We start from the raw sequence: 22,506 nt of genomic DNA, 5'->3' as shown, positions 1-22,506 counted from the left end.
TTGACAAAAAACAACACTCGGTGGGTCTATCAAAAGAATGTCCAGATTCTATTGGGGTAGAGGCGTGTTTGTTTAGGTGAAAAAAATCAACATTGGCTTTCAGAGATCATGCACCCCGCTATATAAAACCCATTACATTTTTTAAAGTTTGTACTGTTATTTTGGCCTGGTTTCACAGACAAGGCTTAGTTTAAGCCAGGCCTAACCTTAGTTAAATTAGGATATTTAAATCACTTTTATAAACACACTTTAGACTTTACTGGTGTGCATCCTGGGAAAAAACAACCGGCTAGCTATGTTCAATTATATCACGGGCCTGTTGAATGTTTTTTTCTGCATGGTAAAGAAATGTTCCACGGGTGTGCATTAATTTTCAATACACGCACAACTAAACTGTTCAATATCTTAAAATAACCACCAGAACAATGTCTGTGGTAACAGTGGAATATGCAAAACAATTGACGGTCCTTTGAATTATTTGAAAATAGTGCACATCCATGCTTTATTGTTGAATAATTCAACGGCCCGCCGTCAATTATTCCTTGCTTAAGACAGCTCAAATGTTTATTTTAGGCTTAAGCCTTGTCTGCCATTTAAGTTTTAAAAGCTACGCCTGTCAAACACATAATGCATTTTTGCTAGACTTGCACTTAGAAAATACCAATGACATCATATTGTGACAGCGTTTCTAACATCTCTGTTGCAGACCTCTGTAAATGACTGACTCTGGCACTCTGTTGCTGGGCAGAGTGCATTGTCGTAGTCTCTTAAAGAAAATGAAAAAATACTAATGCTTCACTTTAGCCATGCACACAAAAGCCAAAGGGAAAAGCGTGAAAGCAAGGCTTTCTAAAGAAAACATTTGGCATTGAGAGGAAAGCCAGGCTGACTGTACCCGTGATATGTAGTAGTGTAAGGAGAGAGAAAGACGGCTATGGATTTTAATCCATTCGTCGATAAAGGTCACTACTCCAAAGGGTTTTATTTCTCTGCCACACATCAAAGTGTAAATCCGCTGATTGCCGCCGATGAATGGGGAGACAACAAGGCTGGGTTTGTGGGTCGTTTCTATGGCGCAGTGTGTGGGGAGAGGGCCCGTAATGCGCAGGTTTTCTATCAGGGGCCCCCAGATCAATGGGCTGCCTGACCTTTGCATTGTGTTCCCGGCTTTGCCCGTGATGTCATGCCATCTATCCGCCGCTCTTCTTAAAGGGCCGGGAGAAAGGGGGGGCACGGTCCCACACTGTCATCCCTCCACGAGACTGAAAAGAAAGCATTATCTGCAAATATTACCACCTGAAACTGCACAAACAACTCATCTCCACAGATTAAAGCCATTGTTTGCTGCAAGATTCTGCGTGCTGCAATTTACGCTGACGTCGTAATCTGCGTTGAAGGTCGCCGTTTGTTTAGATGTGGAATATCAAAATGTTCCACCCTAATGATATGACAAGCATTGAGATATTAAGATGCAAAGTATGAGTTTGAAAGCGCCTCGGCACAAGTCGTTAATCAAATAAGGCCAATGGCCTTTTTAAGATGTTTGTCAGGGATTGATCTGCCTTTTGAGTTAATATACGCCGGAGCAGAACTTAAGAGGATAAAAGGGGCGAGCTTCTTATTGTTCAGCGCTGAAAGCTCCTCTTTGTAGTAGAGAGGGCCGATGGCAGCTGGTAGGGTCCTCTCCGTTCATTGAAGATAGAGAACTTTCTCAGAGTAGCCAAGTGCATTGGAATGGAAATCTAAAGAGGTAGGCGTGAACCATTTGTTTAGCCATGTTTGTGTTTGCTGTCAACATGTCTGTCTGTTTTGTGAGGCTGCCGCATTTGCCTTCACAAAGTGAATGCGTGCGTGTCCACCCTTTTTAGTTTCAGACATAATCGGGGGGATCCGGGCAGTGGCGCTGTAAAGGAAAAGACTCGCCTGAGCCATCTACGCTTCTCGGCAATAGCGACAGATGTTGTAATTGCCAACTGATGGATGGGCCGTGGAGGAGGTCATTACGGCCGGAGATCCAGGCTGCCGGCCGACGGTGATGACTCGGAAAAGGAGGAATGGGCCTGTGCCACGGCTGGACGGCCGGACGTTCTCTGGAAGCTGAGAGATTGATAATGGCATCGGCTGTATGTCAAGAAAGTGAGTTTCGGGACTCTGGTGGGGTGAGGAGATGGGGTCACGGTATGGAAAGGGGTGCGTGATATGGTCAGCCCTTAAATTAGACAGGCCCTCCCTCTATTGTGCACGGAAACACACACAATACTCTCGCAGTCTATTTGCGCAGACAGCGATTATCACGCTCAAGAGTGCAATGACTAAAATTAAAAGCAGTTTGTTAAACTTGAAGCTTATATGTTTGAGACCAGGGGCTTGATTTGTGCCAGCACAAGCTGGAATTGCATCCGGCACCTATTTTAATGGTTCCCCCACCTCAAATTGTATGCCTTTCAAAATCAGAAACTTCATGAAAAATGTTTCGCAAAAAATCAAGTGCAGTGATGAATCTTTTTTTTTTATTGCTACCTTAAGTTACTGAGAAACATACCAACAATGTAACTGTGTTGAATCACAATAAAAGTAGTTAATAGTTAAAAATTATATAGATGTAAATAAAGTTTTAAAGGTGTATATGATATAAATGTATAATAAAATGCATCTGACATGTTTTTTTGTAAATTAGCATATTTCTGAATGTCCTGAGGCCGGGATTTGAAGCAAAAGTATTTGATGAACGTATAATACGTGCTGAGAGCATTCGGTTAATATTTTTATCTAATATGTGGCGTTTATCGCCTTTTGCATCTGAGCTCCTTATAGTTAATAGATCAACTTAAATGTAAAGTACATCATTTTTGTGTCACTAGTGTCATAACACCAAATAGCAAAAAAGTCTGGCAAACAAATGGCCCCGCCCCAAACACATGCCATTGGTTGAGTCAGTGTTGCTATGTTGTGCTGATTGGGATTCTCAAACAGAGCAATGTTTTGAAAAATATAAATCCATGCAAAATTGATTGTGTTTACTCAGAAACAGGACAATCTGTTGCCAAACTTTTCAGCGATTAGACAGAATATTAATTGGTCTCCAATAGACGTCATTCACAATTATAAGTGGAATAAACAAAACTATCTGTGTACGCCTGAGTCAATTCTACACGTATACTTATTTTCATCTTAATAGAGTGAGAGAGCGCAAGAGAGAGAGAGAGAGAGAGAGAGAGAGAGAGAGAGAGAGAGAGAGAGAGAGAGGGAGGTCTATTCTCTAGGGGCACATTCAGGGTCATTTGAGTTTGTGTCACAGTTACACAGGGTGTCACTCCACACCAAAGTGAATTGTCAGTTTGTTTATACAAGCTGTGGGATTGCGTAAGATGTTTGCTCCCCCTGAACGCTCCCCAGAGGTCAATTAGGACAGATGAGCTTTTCTCTGCACAAAGGAAACTGGTGGCCTTACAGCAGTTAGGGGAGGCACATAATTAACAGTTATAAAGTACTTTGGTTTGTTAATTGAATTTGTTAATCCTTTTCTCCGTGATCTTTAGCTGAAGGGGGGTATTATAGGAACCCTCTTGTACTTTCACAAGCGTGGGGGCTCGTCTTCAACTTGGAACGATCCAATGAAAACCAATATTTCCAGAACGCCTTTCAAAGACGAAAAAGAACGGACGGCGAGATGATTTTCAAGCAGCATTAGAGATTTTTAATTAAGAGGCATAACAGAACATAATTGGTCAGAGGTTGGTCTTTTGTAAATTCCTTTAGAGCAGTCTTAAATTTTGAAACATAACAAAACATATTAAAATGATACAATGTAGTGCTATTGGTTAGTGTTCTTATTTTAATGCACAGAATTTATGATGAATTAATGTATTTTAAAAATGTCATAAAACTGGGGCCTCCTCAAGTGGGACTCGCCCCCCTTTTGAGAACCACTGCTTTTAAGAATAAGACACAAATTGTTGAAATAGTAATAGCACACAACTTTCAAAAATATGAGTTATCTGGTACATGTACGCATTTGGCAGACATTTTAATTTACAGTAACTTACAGTGTTTTTAATATATACAGTACTTAATTGATTCTCATTGTGTGCTCCATATGGATCGAACCTATTACTTTGCAATGTCAATGCATTACACTACCAATTGAGCTACAGGATCACATAAAAAAATGAACAGCTCAGATGCAAAAGCCACTACACCATTAAAAAAAAGAAAAGATCCTCGTCTATACCAGAGTTTCAAAGCTAAGCGTATCCCATCATGCATCATGATCTGCATGTAAATCGTGAAACTTTCGCCCAGACCTCGCAAACTTCTAATTGCACATTTATTGGTACAAACTGCATTGTTATGTATTTTGTAAAACATCTGCAACTGCCTGTATCACATAGTTAGAAACAACATTAAATGTGTCATTTATTAAGGGACTAGTGAATAAACAATAAACTTTAAAGTCAACATGTAACGGAAGTAGCGATTGCCTTATTTTCCATGTGGTGACGTATATCCGAGTAAAACCAGCTTTTGAAATGAAATAAAGGTAGGGCTGGACTTGAATTCATCTTCTGAGAACTGACTGGATCATTTGAGTTGTGTTGCTAATTGCTAATCGAAGCGATCTTCTCCCGGACCCCGCACACCTGCCATACCATATGATCGGAAGTAAAGAGAGATCGTTTAAAGGAGGGGAGAAGATTAGTGTTTTTGATCGAAGATTATGATGGCACATTATTTTTTTTTTTTTTTTTTATAATGAAAATATGTTTTTTAATAATGAAGCTCACAGAAAATGTTCATTTCAGTGTGTTTAAATGTTCATTTTATTTAAAGGACAACTTGTTAAATATAAATTAAAAGTAAATAAAAACAAATAGCTTTTTTGGTGCAAATTGCTGCCACCTGGATTGACATTTTTACACTTGCTAAGTGTGTCCCATCATGTGAATAATTCTACGTGCACACTTGGGATCTTCACATCCACTAGAACACTTGGCCCAAATACTGGAAATACGTCATGTAAGTAGTCAAGTACAAAGACTGTAAGGTATTTGGATATTTTGACGCAGCCTGAGTATGCACGTACAAGTGTGAAAGAGCTCAAATAATAGTTTGCCTCTTGCTCATGTGGTCTGCCACAGTGTTATAACTGCACAACGGCTTTTACCTTTTTCACCATTTGTATTTACTTTTATAACCGAGCCCCTGGTGTGAATTTATACTGCACATGACAGAAACAGACAGAGTTTGCAGCTCAAAGCGGATACGTGTTTAAAACAAGTTGATATAACGTTTATACTGTAGTCTGTGGCAATAGTTGGTTGAACTAAGTGCACTATTTAGGATGCAAACTAGGGATGTTAACAATTAATCGATCTTCGATTAATTATCGATAAGAATTTAATGTGTGTGCGGCGCCTGCGCAAAAATTAAGCGAGCTCGCAGAAGTTAAACTTGCCATGACCACAATGATGCTCGATGCCAAACACACACCTGGGCTATTAACGTCATGCGAGACGAGGCTGGCTGCCAATGCCACGAAATGGCATCCGCAGTGGATCTAAGAGGGTCCGATGCAGAACATGCAAATACGGTTAGGATACTGAAAGCAAAGACCCTCTTCAGGGAAGCCGGCAAGATTAGCAACGCTGCTAACGCTGCTATACACAGGGAAGAAGACCAGACGCCGATTTTAATTAACAGATTCAAATGTAATCTTAAATTCTGGCAAGAAACTAAAATGTAAACTGTAACTGACTGTCGTTACACTCTAAAAGCCGCAACATATATCATTGATCATCATTATTGATGATCATTATTACTGGCTGATTTTTAATGGAAGGTTGCCATCTCCATAATATAGGCCTCTTTGTTGAAAGTACGCCACAGGTCTAAGCTGAGGTGGCGACGGGAAAAGTGCCCTTTGTGTGCTTCTTGGATATAATTACAACAAAGCGAAGTGAACAACTAGAAAAATAACACCTGATGATAATGAAACTTTTATTTTGACATGGACACATGGACTTTTATGCGACTGTGCAAAGTGCCCATGTGAGGCAGAGTTATACACTGTGTCTATTAGTCATTATATTTTCATTACGAGATAAGGTTTAAATTGATGATTTTTATCAAAACACCAACAACATTGACTCATTTTGCAATCCCACTAGCATGTTATTTAGACAAAATAAAATATTTTCATTCGCATGAGGAAGCTGGCATTTTTACGCACACTTTTATGTCATTGGCTATACACTGTAAAAAAATTCCTTAGAACTTATAGTGTTAAGTGCAGCTGGTTGCCGGTAACTTACAGTAGATTTAAATTTATGCTATTTATTGGCAAAAGTTTGTTCAAAGTTAAATAAATTTTAAATATTAACAAGTCTTTATCTTTACAGAATAAAAGTATACAATAGCAGCCTTATGCAAAGCATTCTGGGAACCAGAAATCATCATCAACCTTTTTCATTTTTTTTTCTTCAGATTTTGTTTTCCAGAATGCTTTGACTTGATGCTGTTATTTTAGTTTTACTCTGTAAAGACAAAGACTTGTAAATGTTTAATGTTCATTTAAGTTTGAACAAAATGTTGCCAGTAAATAACATAAATTTAAATCTACGGTAAGTTACCGGCAACCAGCTGCAAGTAATTTCTACGGATTTTTTTTTACAGTGTATTCTACTGCAGTAAAGGCTTATTGCACGATTACTGTTGATGATTATTCGATTAATTGATCGTTAATTTAAACGATCATCGAATATGGAAAATTGCATAAAGTTAATTTAAACGATCATCGAATATGGAAAATTGCATAAATTGACATCCCTAATGCAAACCTCCATTTAATAGAATACGAATGATGCACTTTCACATTAAAGTCATCTGTCATGTTATATGTTCTTATTAGTGGTAAAAACATGCATCTTAGTGCTTATGCACTTGTTTTAGGGTTTGTGTAATTAATAAACCACTCAATGTGCTTATAAAGAGAGTTTGAACAGCTGAACTTTTGCAAAGCCGCAGCTCCAACTCTATGTTATTGTTTACACAGTTGTTGCGGTTGGTCATTGTCATCTTTGGGTAGCACAGTGCTCATATGATGGGGCTTGACGAATCGTAATGTAATCGAAAAGTAATGCATTTTTAAAACAAAAGTGCGCAAATATGAGGATCAATGCTCATGATTTTTTTTTACGATTAAGCAGAAATCTTCATTTGCTTTTCATTTCATTTTATTTATATCTAAGAGATAAAAAATAAGTTAAAATAAGTGAGTGAATTGATTTCATTTGTACAAACATATATAAATAAATCGAACTGTTGCAAAAAAATACTCTGATTTGTCATTTGATGTACAGTACAGACCCTTTTTAACACATTTTAGCAAATATAATGAAGGCATCTGTGAAGTTTTATTTCAGTTTATTTCATTTTGAAATGTTTGTTTTAGTTTCATCCTTTGTTACTTACTTTGTTAGCTAAAGAACATTGATTATTCATTCGCACATAAGCCACTCATGTTTATAAAAGCATAAAATCCATAAAATGTACCAAAAAATAAAAGAAGCAAGAGATGTTTCCTCTTGTATCGCAAAATAAACTTTGAAGTTTTGAAAGCGGGCCGTTGTCTGATACCATGTCCCCTCCCCGCCCCCCCCTCGGTCCCTGTCTAGTGCATGCCATCCCATCAAAAGCTTTCTATCTCTTCAATCCCTTGACAAATTATTCAAATGCACCCGCCTATCTGCACACTTACATATGTTCACAGCTCCACTTGAAGCACAGGTTCGAAGCACTGAAATCTGGTGTATTGCTGCCCTCTTTTGCATCCATACACCTTTTGAACCTCAGCGCACACTTGTAATCAGTGTCCCACATGTTTGTACCTTGATCCCATTACACTGCTTAGACCAGGAGCTGGGCGTCCACCAAGATCAAGTCTGTCATGAGATTTCATGGATTTAACTATTGGTATATCTGAAACTTGCACTCAATATGCATAGTAAATAATATCGCAGGGCTCTCTGGGTCAGCCATGGCTATTTTTCATTAGTTATGTCTTGCACCGTCTTTATGCTTGTGTACATATTTGCTTGTGGTATTCTTAGCACCTTTATATTAGCTTTTTAGCACATTAACCACGCATCACGAGCCCAATTCACTGTCTGACAATTGAGTGGCAAGGGAATTTGACATCTTTACACTTCCTGTGCTTCTGCACCTCTGACAAGGGTTATGATTATGAAGTGTAATTTTGGGTTTGTTCACATAAGCATGTGCTTACGCCCTTAGCCATGTCACACGACTTATGATAAAATGTGATACAAATTAGCTGTATTTAATTATGGTTAAATAAAAACTTAATTTTTAAAGTTTAATAGGGAAGTTTATGCAATGCAAATTTTTCCCTAAAAATTTAAAGGTGCAGTGTGTAATTTTAAAAGGATCTCTTGACAGAAATGCAAAATAATATACAAAACTATATTATCAGGGGTGTATAAAGACCTTTTTATAATGTACCGTTATGTTTTTATTACCTTAGAATGAGACGTTTTTATCTACATACACAGAGGGTCCCCTTACATGGAAGTCGCCATTTTGTGCCGCCATGTTTCTACAGAAGCCCTTAACACAGTGGTTTTCAAACTGGGGGCCGCGAGATGGTGCCAGGGGGGCCCCAGTTTTATGACATTTTATGAAATACATTAATTTATCATGAATTTGGTGTAATTAAACCTTAGAAAATAAGGCTACTAACCAAAAGCACCACTTTTTTGTATAATTTAATGTTTTTTTATTAAAATGTTGAGTTTTAGAACAGTTTTTTGGTCACAAAATTTCTTAGGGGGACCGCGAAGGAATGCACCATCCACAAGGGGGGCCGCACGCTGAAAAAGTTTGGGAACCAATGCCTTAACAGACAAACTTTTTTTACTAAGTTGTCTCCGTCAATTACATGTTTTTTTTTCAGTTGCGGGTACCATAGCTTCTCTATGCGTTTGAAAACGAGGGGTGAGCAGTGGAGTGAGCCGTTGGTTGCAATTCGCAACCTCACCACTGGATGCCGCAAAATTTACACACTGCACCTTTAACCAACCTATTGATTGACTTCTTTAGCTGGAAACAAATAAAGAATTAAAAAACAAATGTCGTCACTATGTTTATACAGGACTCTTAACATGTTGAACCTCAAAAAAGCACATACATGCATCATACATCTAATCTAAATGGCGTTTTATAAACCTACAGCAGTGGTTTATTTTATTTTCAACTTATTTAGCAAAACCAAAAATAATCACTTATCAAAAACAGATACATTTTTGCATTGTAGCGTTAAGATGTATGGGGGGTTTTATATTCAATTTCATTTAAATTCAAAATATGAATTATTTGCTCACACACATCTAACGTTACATTTTAGAAGACATAAATAAGAGATTTGGTTAACTTTTCATGATGACTTTTGAAATTAACGCATGTTCTTTTTGGACCACTTGTGTATGTTGAGTCCCATACTAGGACATACATTGATAAAAAAAAATATATATATATATATATATATATATATATATATATAAAAAATATATATATATATATATATATGTCGAAAAGGAACATATCTATATGTGTTCCTTTTCGACATATATATCATCTACATCTGGGATGGCATGAAGGTAAGTAAATTATATGATATTTAATTTTGGGGGGGTAAATTATTCTTTTAAACATCCAAAATAACCCTCAACCCAAATTAGACATCACTCAATTTATAAGCTTGTTTAAATATGTTAACCCGATAATATTGTAAATAACTAACAAGATTTCTTTCCTTTTCAACATGTAACATTGACCGAAGTTTTGTTACAGGAGCTACTGGTATCCCTTGCCTTTATTACTATAAAAAAAAGTTAAAAAAGTCCCCTAGTTGTCACTCTGGGTCTAGGGTGGTTCCTTTTCAAAATGTACACCTTTGCAACTAAAGAGTTTATAGTAATACCTCAGTGGTAGATATTGGTACCAAATGTACATTTGTGGACAAAAATATTGGCACCCTTGATAAATATAGGCAAAGAAAGCTGTAAAAATAAATCTACAATGTTTCTCCTTTGAAAAATTTCACAAAAATCCAATGTTTCATTGATAAAAATATTTTCAAGTGGGGCGGGTCACATAAATGTATTTTTTTTCTCAAATAGACCCCCCCCCTTCATTTAATCATCTTTACTACCTCCATTTGAAAGAATAACTGCTTTTAGTGTTGTATTATGATGTCTGATGAGGTTGAAGAATTCATGTCAAGTGATCTTAGATTTTTTCTCCAGACCCTTCATGTTGATGCTGTCTTCTCTTCAGTCATTTTCTGTATGGTTCAGGTCAGGGAACTGGGATGACTATGACATATATTTTTGCTCAGTGACCCATTTTTGTTGATTTTGATATTTGTTATGAACCAATGTCTTGATGGAAGATTTAACCATGGCCCATTATAAGATTTACAGCAGAGCAAGTCAGGTTTTGACTTTTCTGTCTGTTTGTATTTGATATAATCTATTAAGCCATATATCTGAATAAGGACCTCTGGTATAAAAGTAGGTTCACAACAATAAAGATTCAGATGTATATTTAACTGTAGACATGAGGCACTTTTTAAATCCCTGTGTTTCCCCCAAAGCCATCTCGTGTTCCTGCTGCCAAAAAAACTCTTTTATGTTTTATATGACCGCAGAACCCAGTCATGTTTAAAGTCCCAGTACAGCAAATAAATATACTGGAGTTTGTTTTTGCATGAGAGCAGAGGATTTCTTAAACTGTGTCCAGAACAACTTGTGGTGATGGAGGTGCTGTTTTTACTTTTATTTTTTTTTAGCTTTCTGACCCTAAGATTCAGCTGATTTCTGAAGTTCTCCAACTGTGATTCTTTGAGAGTCTTTGTCTACTCAAATTATTCTCATTGCTGAGCATTAAGATGATATAGACACACGTCCTCTGTCAGGAAGATTCGCAACATCTCCCGTCGAAAAACGTCTTTATTATTGCCCTTGTGGAAATTGTGGAAATAGATTTTCTATGGTATAACTATTTCCTTAAAGGGGACATTTCAGAAGACTTTTTAAGATGTCAAATAATTCTTTGGTGTCCCCAGAGTACGTATGTGAATTTCTAGCTCAAAATACCATATAGATAATTTATTATAGCATGTTAAAATTGACACTTTGCGGGTGTGAGCAAAAATGTGCCGTTTGGGGGTGTGTCCTTTTAAATGCAAATGAGTTGATCTCTGCAATAAATGGCAGTGCTGTGGTTGGATAGTCCAGATTAAGGTGCAGTATTATCCCCTTCCGACACCACAAGGAGAGCCATATTTCATTGACCTATTTTTTCACATGCTTGCAGAGAATGGTTTACCAAAACTAAGTTACTGGGTTGTTCTTTTTCAAATTTTCTATATTGGTAGAAACACTGGGAACCCAATTATAGCACTTAAACATGAAAAAAGTCAGATTTGTATGATATGTCCCCTTTAAAGCCACATTTTATTTTGTGTAGCCCAACCCATTGTGATAAATGATTAAGGAGATTTGGACTGTGTTACTTAATATTTATTCCCCTGTAAAATAGGAAGCCATTGCTGGACAACATTATGTTCTCTTCGGTCGCCGTGATTTCACACTTTTTTGTTGATCCTGGATCAATGTTTTAATCAAAGATACCCAAACCTACCCTTAACTCAAACCCTAACCATTTTTAAACCCTCAAATTAGTGTGAAATAATAGTTTGAGGAGTATTTCTTAAAAGCCCCTAACCCAATCCTAAACCTAAACCTAACATATACACTAATCCTAATCCTGCAATCTGATTGGTTAATGAAAATGTTTATCCAGGACCAACAATGGTGTTGATCCAGGATCACATCCTACTTGGTGAAATCACGTTCGGCGTTACGGTCGGTGTGCTAAGAAAATGTTTATATCAATGGTAATGTACTTCAGATATATTTTACTCATTTTTTCTAGGGTGCCAATAATTGTGTCCAGTGTGTATTAGAGAAAAACATTTATTCAATAATGTAATTTCCCACAATTTGATTTACTTTAACAAAACACTGCATTTTGGGAATTATTTTCACAGCTTTCTTTGCTCATATTTATCAAGGAGGCTAATATTTACAAGTCCACATCTGTATATCTGTACCTAAATGGTAGATTTTCTGACAGCTTGGGACCTTTTCTGACAGTGAATGTAACATGGAGATAATCCAAAAGAAAAATAATTATTGTCTTGATATTTGGTTACTGTTTACATTTACATATAATTTGCAATGCTATATATTTTTAAAGTAATCCTTTTTGTTTGGATCTAGGGTACTGTTTGCTGGACAGCACACCAAGTGCGTAACGTTAATTTGAGGAATGTTCTGGATGGTATGCAGTTTTCGGATTTAGGCTCTGTTTGATCAGCTCGCATGTTGTTTATTTGCTAAAAAAGATTGAGAGAGGGAAAAATAGATGATCTTTGATTGCATGGTAATCATGTGATTTTTTCCCACTCTCTCCTTGTTGGAATGGGTTAATTAGACTGAGCGTAAATCACAGGCACACCTGTTACGCTGCTCTTGTTAATCTGGACTACACACACACACACACACATACACATACACACACACACACACATTCACACATATCCATCCCTCTACCAGGCCCAAATTAGACATCACGCAATTAAACCCACCTGTCTCACAGTACAGAATCTTCAAATGAGAGACTCAGGAGCACTCAAGTGTCGCCTTGTTTATCAATGTCATTTTTTCCTACAACTGTACACAGATTGTACGTTGGAGGTGAGCAAGTCATTATTCACTGAGACTTTGCTGTACATTTTCTTCACTTAAAGCAACTTCCGACTGAAGCGTTGTTTACCTTTAGCAGTGCATCTGGTTATTTTCTCAGTTTTTGTATTCTTCAGAAAGCAAACCCATAAGCTTTGCTAAATCGTATGCTCTAGTACTGAGCTATAAAAATAGTTTGTTACCAGGCGTCACTTTTAGGGTTGGAAACCAAGAACCTGTTCTCATTCAGAATCGAGTAACAAACAGACATCAGCTGTGGGTCGGCCCATTAATGCCAATGCAACGTTTATGTGTTTGGGCATGCATCATTTCAAGATTATTTGCAATTTATAGATTTCACATCGGAAATATAGTTGGACGTGTATTTTCCTACCTACGCCTGTACAGTATGTTCATTCTATGAACCATTGTGTCAGGGATTTTTGGACCCAAATGAGATGGTATGTGAAATGAGGGCCTCTCGGTGACTCCCACTGCGAGGAAAGATGGCAGGCGGCAAGAGTCCTGAAAAATGTAATTAAACGAAGATAAGATTAATACAATCAGTGTGTGGAATGACAGAAAGGTGGTTGTCACAGTGGCGTTTGAGGGCCCCAGGCCTGAGTGGAGCTTGGGCCCAGCAAAGGGGTGAGGGGTTCTGGGGTAGCGGAGGGCTGCTGGGATTGAGCGCCTTCAGGTTGAGGCAGTCCTGTGGTTTGAGGGTTTAAATTAGCGGTGAAAAGACAATCCCCATTAGGAAGGATTAGGGGCCTGCTGGCAGCTGACGGGGCCCAGGCTCTAAAACTGGCAGGGGCATCTGTCGCTCTGCACCCTCGGCTACAAGGCGAAAGTCAGTCACCGTCAGTCACTTTCTGAAGAACAGATGAACAATTTAGTTTTAGTTATATAATTTACAAACACGATCTCATATTTCATAAGTATTTTACATTTTATCAAATCGGTGGCTAATAATGTTTTCGTCCCATTTGCATTCAACCCATTTCCGGTGTTTAGGGTGAACCTTCATGCATGCTTTTTGTAATAATCACATGTTTTTATATGATTCACATTGTATAAATTAATATCTTGTAAAACAACTATGATTTCCTCTATGATCAAGTTCTGTCCTTAAATGAAAATGTACCTAAAAATGAAAATTCTGTCATTATTTCTTCATATATTGCTTAACTCTTTCCCCTCCATTGATGAGTTATCTCGTCAATTAAGAGAAAACATTTGCATTAAAAAAGTGTTTCTGAAGAACATTACATTAAAGGATTAGTCAATTTTCTTAAAAAAAATCCAGATAATTTACTCACCACCATGTCATCCAAAATGTTGATGTCTTTATTTGTCCAGACGAGAAGAAATTATGTTTTTTGAGGAAAACATTCCAGGATTTTTCTCATTTTAATGGACTCCCATACTTAACAGTTTTAATGCAGTTTAAAAATTGCAGTTTCAAAGGACTCTAAATGATCTCAAACGAGGCATAAGGGTCTTATCTAGCAAAACGATTCTCATTTTTGGCAAGAAATGCTGTCCTGCCAACGCGACCTCACGTAATACGTCATCACGTCAAGAGTTCACGGATGACATATGAGAAACTACGCCCCAGTGTTTACAAGTGTGGAGAAAGAGGACCGTTCCGACGTTGTTGTATGTGGAATGATACTAATTAATGTCTTTGTGTCAGTTTATTGTTTAAAATGGTCCACAAATTTGCGTTTCATATATGTAATACGTGACCCTTCCACATCATTACACAATGTCACACAGCTGGAGGAAGAAAAGAAGTTGTGGTTTTGAGGTGCATGTTTTTTGTTTTTCTTGCCGAGGGTGACGGTCGTTTCGCTGGATGGGACCTTTGTGCCTCGTTTGAGATCGTTTGGAGTCCTCTGAAGCTGCGTTGAAACTGCGGTTTTAAATTGCTTTAAAACTGTTAAGTGTTGAGGTCCATTAAAGTCCATTAAAATGAGAAACATTTTGGATGACATGGTGGTGAGTAAATTATCTGGATTTTTTAAAGAAAATTTACTAATCCTTTAATCTGCAATATATACTTGAAGGCGGACTTAACCAATTTATGAAAAACTGAAGCCAAAACATTATTTACTAATTTTAAACTCTATGTATGTTTTGATAATCATTCTGAATCTGATCTTTAACAAAATTCCTACACAAAAATTAAATTATTTCAGCTTTTTGCTAAAAAATTTATTTTAAAAAATACACTTATATTTAAGAGTTTATAAGCAGAGAAAAAAAGTTTTTTCCTGTTTTGTTTGTTTATTGTTTGTTTGAAAGCAGAGGGTCTGTTCTTTCATTTGATATATTTTTATGTTTATATATTTTCAGAAGAAAATTTTCCTGGAAGGCATTTTGTAAAAATAAAAAAAAATGCGGGCGGGCAACTTTAAAAAAAAATGCTGCCGGGGAATGAGTTAAAACCCATATTGTATCATTGTACTTCAACTCCATGAAGTACATTTTTATTATAAAAAATACAACGAATAATCACTATAAATTTATATTAATTAAAGTTTAAATACTTTCAACATTATCATTGATAAATCCATCGTATGTCTTCAGAAAAGTTTTGGGGATTTTACTGAAAAAAAATCCCACAAACTAAACCACATTTTTTCATTAGCAATATGCTAGCTCAGCTTTATTCGAAATAGTGTTGTTTTTCCAGTAGCTAGCAGTAAATGTTTTCCAACAAGTAGCAGTGTAGCATGAAACTGCGTGGCTGTTTTATATACATGTACAGCTGCTCATTTAACAGATGCTTTTATTTAAAGTGAATTACAAATGAGGAAAAATGCAAGTAATTCATCATAAAGGAGTCAATAGTATTACCAGTGCTGAATACCTCATTTCAAAAGTATCAAAAAGTGTATAGCATAATAAACAATGAATATATGCAACTCTTAAAGGTTTTTTTTATAGTAGTTTGTGGTAGGTTCAGGAAGTGTAACTTATTTTACCATATCAGTCCTGGGATCTTATTTATTAATTAACCATAATACAATTCATAGTGATATTAAATTGAATGAAATTTATAAATGATTTACACAAATGATGTAATTTATTACAACAATTATGACACATTTTATGTAAAGGTCTCTTTTTCTGATGTTGCTAAAGTGGAGCCGAAAGGTTCATTTTGCATTTTATCTACTTTAGGTCTTTGGCCACAAACGGAGAGCTTCTAATTGCCATTATCATCCCCTCCCTCCAAACTAATTTAAATACAGAGCGTTCAGGTCCTGAGGTGAGCTGTGATGGTGAAGCTATGCCCCCGTCGCCAGGGTCTCTCGCAGGCTAAAACCGCTCTGAGTTTCTCCGACCCACTGCTGCCTAACAACGCTTCCTTTTTGTTCCCCTGGTTCGAAAGGCAAGCATGAGCAAAATGGCTTCAAAATCCGATTAAAACAATCTCCTTGTCTTTTGATTAACGTTTATTTGCATGATAATAAACGCAAGGCGATAAGGCAGTGGAGGCTAAGACTCAGGCCTTCTTTGCCTTGTTTCATGCCCAAGATTTTCCCTGGTGCTTTTTTCCCTGGTGTTCCCAATGTGCCTGTCTCTCCGTCCAGCTGTGTGGATTGTCTTAAATGTGTTGTCTCTTGCACGGTAACTCGCTAACAGGAACTTTAAGAGGCACCTCCTGCCGTAGCGAGAACCAGGATCAACGCAGGAGGAGACGACAATATCTCCACGGAAACAAACCGATGACAGCCTCCGTGTCATGGGGAGATGGCGTTGAGCTTTAAAGATCACGCCGTGCACCCGGCTCCTCCATCTACCCAACATGCATCTGTGCGTGAGAGTCCATCTCGAGGACTCTTAATGAAATGAACCGAAACCACCACTTCATATCGCCATTCGTTATCGCTATACAGTTGCATTATAACAATGCAACTTTGTGTTGCTATCAGAACAAAGCGCTTGTGGCACAGCAAGAGTGTGTGTGTGTGTGTTGTGAGCTGAGAGACGAGCGACAGGGGATATCACCACTTGGTATTTCTGCAAAGCTCCAGAGAGAAATATGCCTCAAGCTACCATCATGTAACAGACAAATGAAGAAGGGGCAATGTGTGATCTCTGCAAATTTGCTCTCTCTCTCTTTCGTTCTATCACTTTTCTTTTTTCTTTTTGCTCTTAGCTTCGCTCCCTCACCACAATGCTTGACTCTCAAGTGGCACAGAAATCAAACAATTAGCAGGAGGGAAATAAAGGTCTTGCTTTGCCCTCTGGCACTTGTAAACATGGCAACCATGTTTGAAAATGTTGCCTTTATTATCCAGGTTTTGACTAACTCTCTCTCTCCCTCTTTTTCTCTCCCTCTCTCGCTCTCTTTCTTCCTCTAGTTTCTTTATGTCTATGAATTTTTGACCTTTCTAATTCTTATATTCTTTTTTATCATTATTATTATTTGAAATCACAAAGCAAAACATCATCCTTTATGCTTTATATTTCTCAGTTTGTTATTATTGTGCATGTTTGTGCGGTAATGTTTTATACATAATATTTTAAGCATTCTCGTTTGTTTAAGTTTCTAAACTTGGTAAAAAAGTAAACAGCATAATGTTAAACTTTAACAAACAGATAGTTGTGTGAGATATTTTGGAGCCGGTCTTTGGGGTTCAGTTAGATTATAGAGAAGTCCGTCTAAGTGAGTTTCCTAACCCTGGGACTCCCTCACAGCGAGGAGGTAACGTGTACATAAAAGAGCAGGTCAGATCTGAAACATTGCACGCGGGACTTTGAACGGGCCGTGGCTTAATGCTACATGCTACAAAATGGACCGAGACAAAATATATATACATGTACAAGAGCAAACAACATTTTATACTCTCAAAACGAAATTTAGAGGAAATTGTTTCTTTTTTTTAATCCATTCTTTCAACAATTTGATCACAATACGAAAAAGTTTCTGGTATAAGCATATTTGCTTTGATCATAGTGTTTATTTTTTTTTAAATATTCTTTTTTGGCCTTATTTTTTATATATAAAAAAATATATTTCTGAGGTGCTTGAAAATATTTTTTCATAAAGTGTTTACTCGATTTGAAGCAGTAAAATGTTAAAATAATGTTTGAGCAAACATACTAATATACTGCAAAATATGTTAAGGCTATTACAAAATATAATAAAAGTTTGCTCTATAAATGTAAAGAGACATAAAATAAAAAAGTGAAAATAATTATTAACTACAAATCACCTAAAAAAAAAACATTTAAAACAAATAATAATACAATTAAACAATTAACGGTTTCAAAGGTTAAAAATAATAATGTTAAAAATAAATAATGTTAAAAATAATAATGTTAAAAATAAATAATGTTAAAAATAAATAATGTTAAAAATAAATAGTGTTAAAAATAAAAAAATTACATTTATTGCGTTTTTTTCTATATGTCTTTTGCTTTTTGTAAACTTGAGGATAAACCTTGAAGGTCGAGATAGAAAAACTTAAAATAGAATCTACAAAAATAATCAAATAGGACATTTGAGGATCACGGTATCTTTTGATGATCCGTCCAAAAACACATATTGCTAAAATTAGATTTGGTGAATTATACATTGATATTACCCGATAAAGGACAGAGATTGAAGATTTACCGGCATGGCCACGTACAAGTAATCGAATTCAGAATAGAGCTAAACTAGGCTTTATATCTCAATTTGTGGAATGATAGATTATCACAGCCCAATGCATATGAGAGGATTTTCTGAGCGGGTATTACAAAAGAAAGGTGTCCTCAACCCAGAACAGACTTTCTAAATTGATCGGGGACAGTAATGTGTGTTGGACTACACTTATCCTAGGTGAGGTTTTGAGGGATTGTCTATATTGCGTTCCGACCGGAGTAATAAACTGCTTGCACCTCTGCTGTGTTAGGTTCATTTTGTAATAGCTTTGATCTTTCCAAGTGCCATCCCGGAAAATACAGTTGCTCATAAAATTAGCATTTGGTGATTGCGGCTGGAGCTGCGGGAAATGCCATAAAAATGCAGATCCGTCCAATTCGAACAGCAAACTGAGACCCTTCTATAAATTTCAAGGGAGAACAATTCCGGAGTTATCTCATAAAGGGACGTACAAGAGGTCTGCGTTGTCTTAGAGAAGGGCTGGTGCTTGTTTTTAATGTAAAAATCAGTTGAAAAAATATTTCTTAGACATTCTTTACATCTTATGGTTACGGCTAACCCGTTCACCGGCCTGACCTCTCCACGGTATCTCCACGCTCCGGCACTACCGTGAAAGGCCTGTAGTGCGAGAGAGACAATAAACTGATATATGCTCTGTGTTCTACTGCCCTCCAATGGCAGATGATATGTTTATAGCCCCGGCTCAGGACAGATAGTTATATTGGTCAGCAGCAGGCCTGGGAGGGCTGCCCGCGCCCGGCCGAGAGCGTGGCCTTTCTCCTCTGCACCTGGTTAGGGAGCTACAACCTCAGACCCCGATGCCAAAAACTGGGGTTTTTAATGCACATCAACTGCACTCCTGAGCCGAGACGTCACTTGCAGTGGGAACGAGTGCAAATCGTTTAACAGCACCAAAAAAACATGTGCGACGGTGAAAGCTGTCATAAACCCGTCTATTCGTTTAGTTAAACATGCAAATACACGCACGCTCACACAGAAAGAAACTATTGCAGACAGTAAGCAGAGGCCCAGATGGCTGGTTCACAATGGCGGGGCAGGGCAGCCTTTGATAGGTTTGAGTGATTGATTTCAGGCTTGACTGGCTCTGATAGAGTCACCTCAGGAGGTGCCTGGCAACCACGGATTCTCGCCACAACTTTCCATTGAGGGCCCGGGGCCGGCAATCACACTGGATGCCCAGCTGACTAAGAGCCGTCCCCCTTTAAACTCAAATTGTGTCCAATCCTGCAACCGCTGGTCACAAACCTCTGCTGTCTGTGCTACACACTGCGCAAATTCTGGAAATAAATAGTTTTTTTGTCACACGCTTAGCCATAAATGGGCAGAAGTGATGTCGTTTACTGGCTAATTATTTTATTTTAAAATACTCAGTGTATTTAGCTTACGTATGGTTTTACAGTGAACTAAACCATGGTTACTACAAAACAACCATCATTCTGCTATATAAACTACGGTTAATATAGTAAAGCCATTTTTTCCACTGTTAATCAAATAATACCTTGGTATGTAAATATTGCAATAATTTTTTGTATGATTTTATGGTTGTTTTTATACTGTAAAGTATCATGATATTTACATATCGCATCATGGCACTGTCGAACAACAGACTGTTTTGTTAAGGCAGACTAATGCCAGTCCATGGTGTTTTAATTAAAAACAAGTAAATGAATTAAAACATTGATTCCTTGTCTCCTCAGGTTGCCGCACCTCTGAGGTGGTAATTGAAATGACATGGAGACGTTTGGCATCTTCTCTAACGGAGGGGCGTCGTATCCAGCGTGGCACCGCGGCAGGTTTCGCCCTCCCGTATCCAGTCGCGGCTAACCGAGGGCGATACGTGCAGAGGACACAATGCACAATTCCCCCCGCGGCAATCTCTCCCACGCCTTCACATCGCTCTTTTTATTTCCCGCTATGACACTCTGACAACACTGTACAATCAATTAAGCGCTCTGAAACAGGCTTCTGATCCGCGTTCAAGGCGACGCCAGCGACTCCTCTTTCGTCCCTAACAGGGGTTAAACTCAACCATCACCCGGTAGCCCATCAGCTCAGATCACAAAGCGAGATGCATTGCAGCTCTAATTACATGCGTACGGGTCTTGAAAATCCAATTATGTTTGCACTTCTAATCACATAGCCTAATTGTACAAAGTAAATAAATCAAGGCTGTCCCTCGCCACTGCAATGGGATCACCGTACTAATAGCGACGTATTAATCACCTTGATCACATCAATAGCAGGCAGGTAGAGTTCAGCCGCTTTCCTCATTTGAATAATTAACATCTTAAAACTGTTTCTCCGTTTCCCTCTACATAATGCCGCATTTAATTGCCAGTTTATTTATGTGCCGAAGTCGACGCCATGCATAATTTATCAGAGAGTTTTACACGTTTATGAAATTGTCTCGCCGAATTACAAATGTTACGTTTATTTAGGATTAAATTTTAATGGCTCTCGCAATAGCGGAGATCGTCGTCGAAATTGATTTGGATAATTGTGTCCTCCAGCTACGGCGCGCCGACGGAAGCCTGATTTTTCTCGAACCCGTAGACGCGAAACGCCGAACCAATTAACCTCTTCATAAGAAACTCTCTAAGTATGTGCTTTTCCAGCCGTTGTTTGCAACCTCACGCTAATGGTTATCCAAGCCAGTGAGGAGATCATGATGGTGACTGGTGCTTGTTAATACACTAGTTTTCAATTGGTGGGTCGTGACCCCAAAATGGATGGCAGGGCAGCTGGGAATAAACAATGCTAAATGTAAATATTGACATGAAACTAAGCTTATAATGGTGCATAGCATAACCAGTAGACTTACAGCATCAAAAAACGGTAAGTTAACCTGTTTTTTATTGACATTAAAGTCTCTACCGTGTTAAATTTGACAGATGCTTACATGGAAAGCTTGTATGAATTGTCCTGAACCTCAAAAACCATGAACAAAATTAGTTTAGTTGCTTCCACCTGAAACAAACGATTTTATGCTAACCGCAATGTGTTTTGTTTGGTGCAGTCTAATCCAGTTACAAAAACACTGTATGTTCGGATTTTAGGTTAAAATAAACAGCTACATCTGGGTGGGATAAAGCCACTGGTTTGAGTTTGTTGTACCACAGTCCTAAAGTAGATTATTGATTTCTATGTAAGATATAGGAGGAATTCTCAGCGTGTATTTAAGACACAGATGAAGCGATGGAAACATACATGTAGAGGTGAAGAAGGGGGCAGAGCAGCTCCGCCCGCCCGCAGAGTTTGGCATGTGCCCTGCGAGTACACCCCGTCGATTGTGGGTCAAAGTAAATAACTAGGGCTGAATGTACGGCCCCCTCTCCTTTCTATCTCATGGGGCTCATTTCAATGCCCCGCCTCCTGCGCAAGCCCCTCCCACCTCTAGACAGCCACTTTATTTAACCGCCGTTCCTTTTTTAATGGTTCTTAAGTCCATAGTAAACGATTTTTGAACAGATATTAGCCATGGTTGGGGTCCATATGTATTCTTACCCCAGCTACATATACAGATCTAACTGATTATGATATGAAAAATAAGAGGTAGGCCATAAAAATCCCCAAAAAATGGAGGCGATGATGGACAAAGCAGCTATACTTCCCACATATGTTTGGGAGGCGGCAAAAATTTTACGGACAATAAAAAATCAACGGGTATCGATGGTCCTCGCTGGGAAGAGCAGAAAAAAACACATGATTTGCGATGGCAAAGTCAAGCGGTGCAACAATTTTAAAAAGTGCCCATATATAGTATTTCATAAAGCCTTTTTGTGTATACCTAGATTTAAAATACTATTTTGTCTACAACAATTATTAGCATACAGTTTTTTTCCGTTAAATAAAATAGAAATAAAAGTAGAAAACTGAACAGAAAGTATACATTTATGCTAAAAATACAGTAAAAATTATATTTGTACTCTATCTGATTGTCTAAATGGGATGAAATCTCAACAAACTTCATGTTTCAAATATCAAAACTAAACTATA

At 37.7% G+C, this 22,506-nt stretch overlaps 1 long non-coding RNA gene across 1 annotated transcript; it reads left to right on the top strand.

The window, feature by feature from the left end:
• The first annotated feature begins 1,480 nt into the window (after positions 1–1,480).
• LOC129426625 (uncharacterized) lies at positions 1,481–21,305 on the top strand. Its single transcript, XR_008638490.2, has 3 exons — positions 1,481–1,750; positions 1,869–2,136; positions 20,208–21,305. It is a non-coding gene; the product is annotated as an uncharacterized lncRNA (long non-coding RNA).
• The last annotated feature ends 1,201 nt before the right edge of the window (positions 21,306–22,506 follow it).

This window comes from Misgurnus anguillicaudatus, chromosome 25, assembly GCF_027580225.2.
Source record: "Misgurnus anguillicaudatus chromosome 25, ASM2758022v2, whole genome shotgun sequence".
NCBI lineage: Eukaryota > Metazoa > Chordata > Actinopteri > Cypriniformes > Cobitidae > Misgurnus > Misgurnus anguillicaudatus.
The sequence above is the reverse complement of the archived record's forward strand: the minus strand, read 5'-3'. Positions and strand labels throughout refer to the sequence as shown.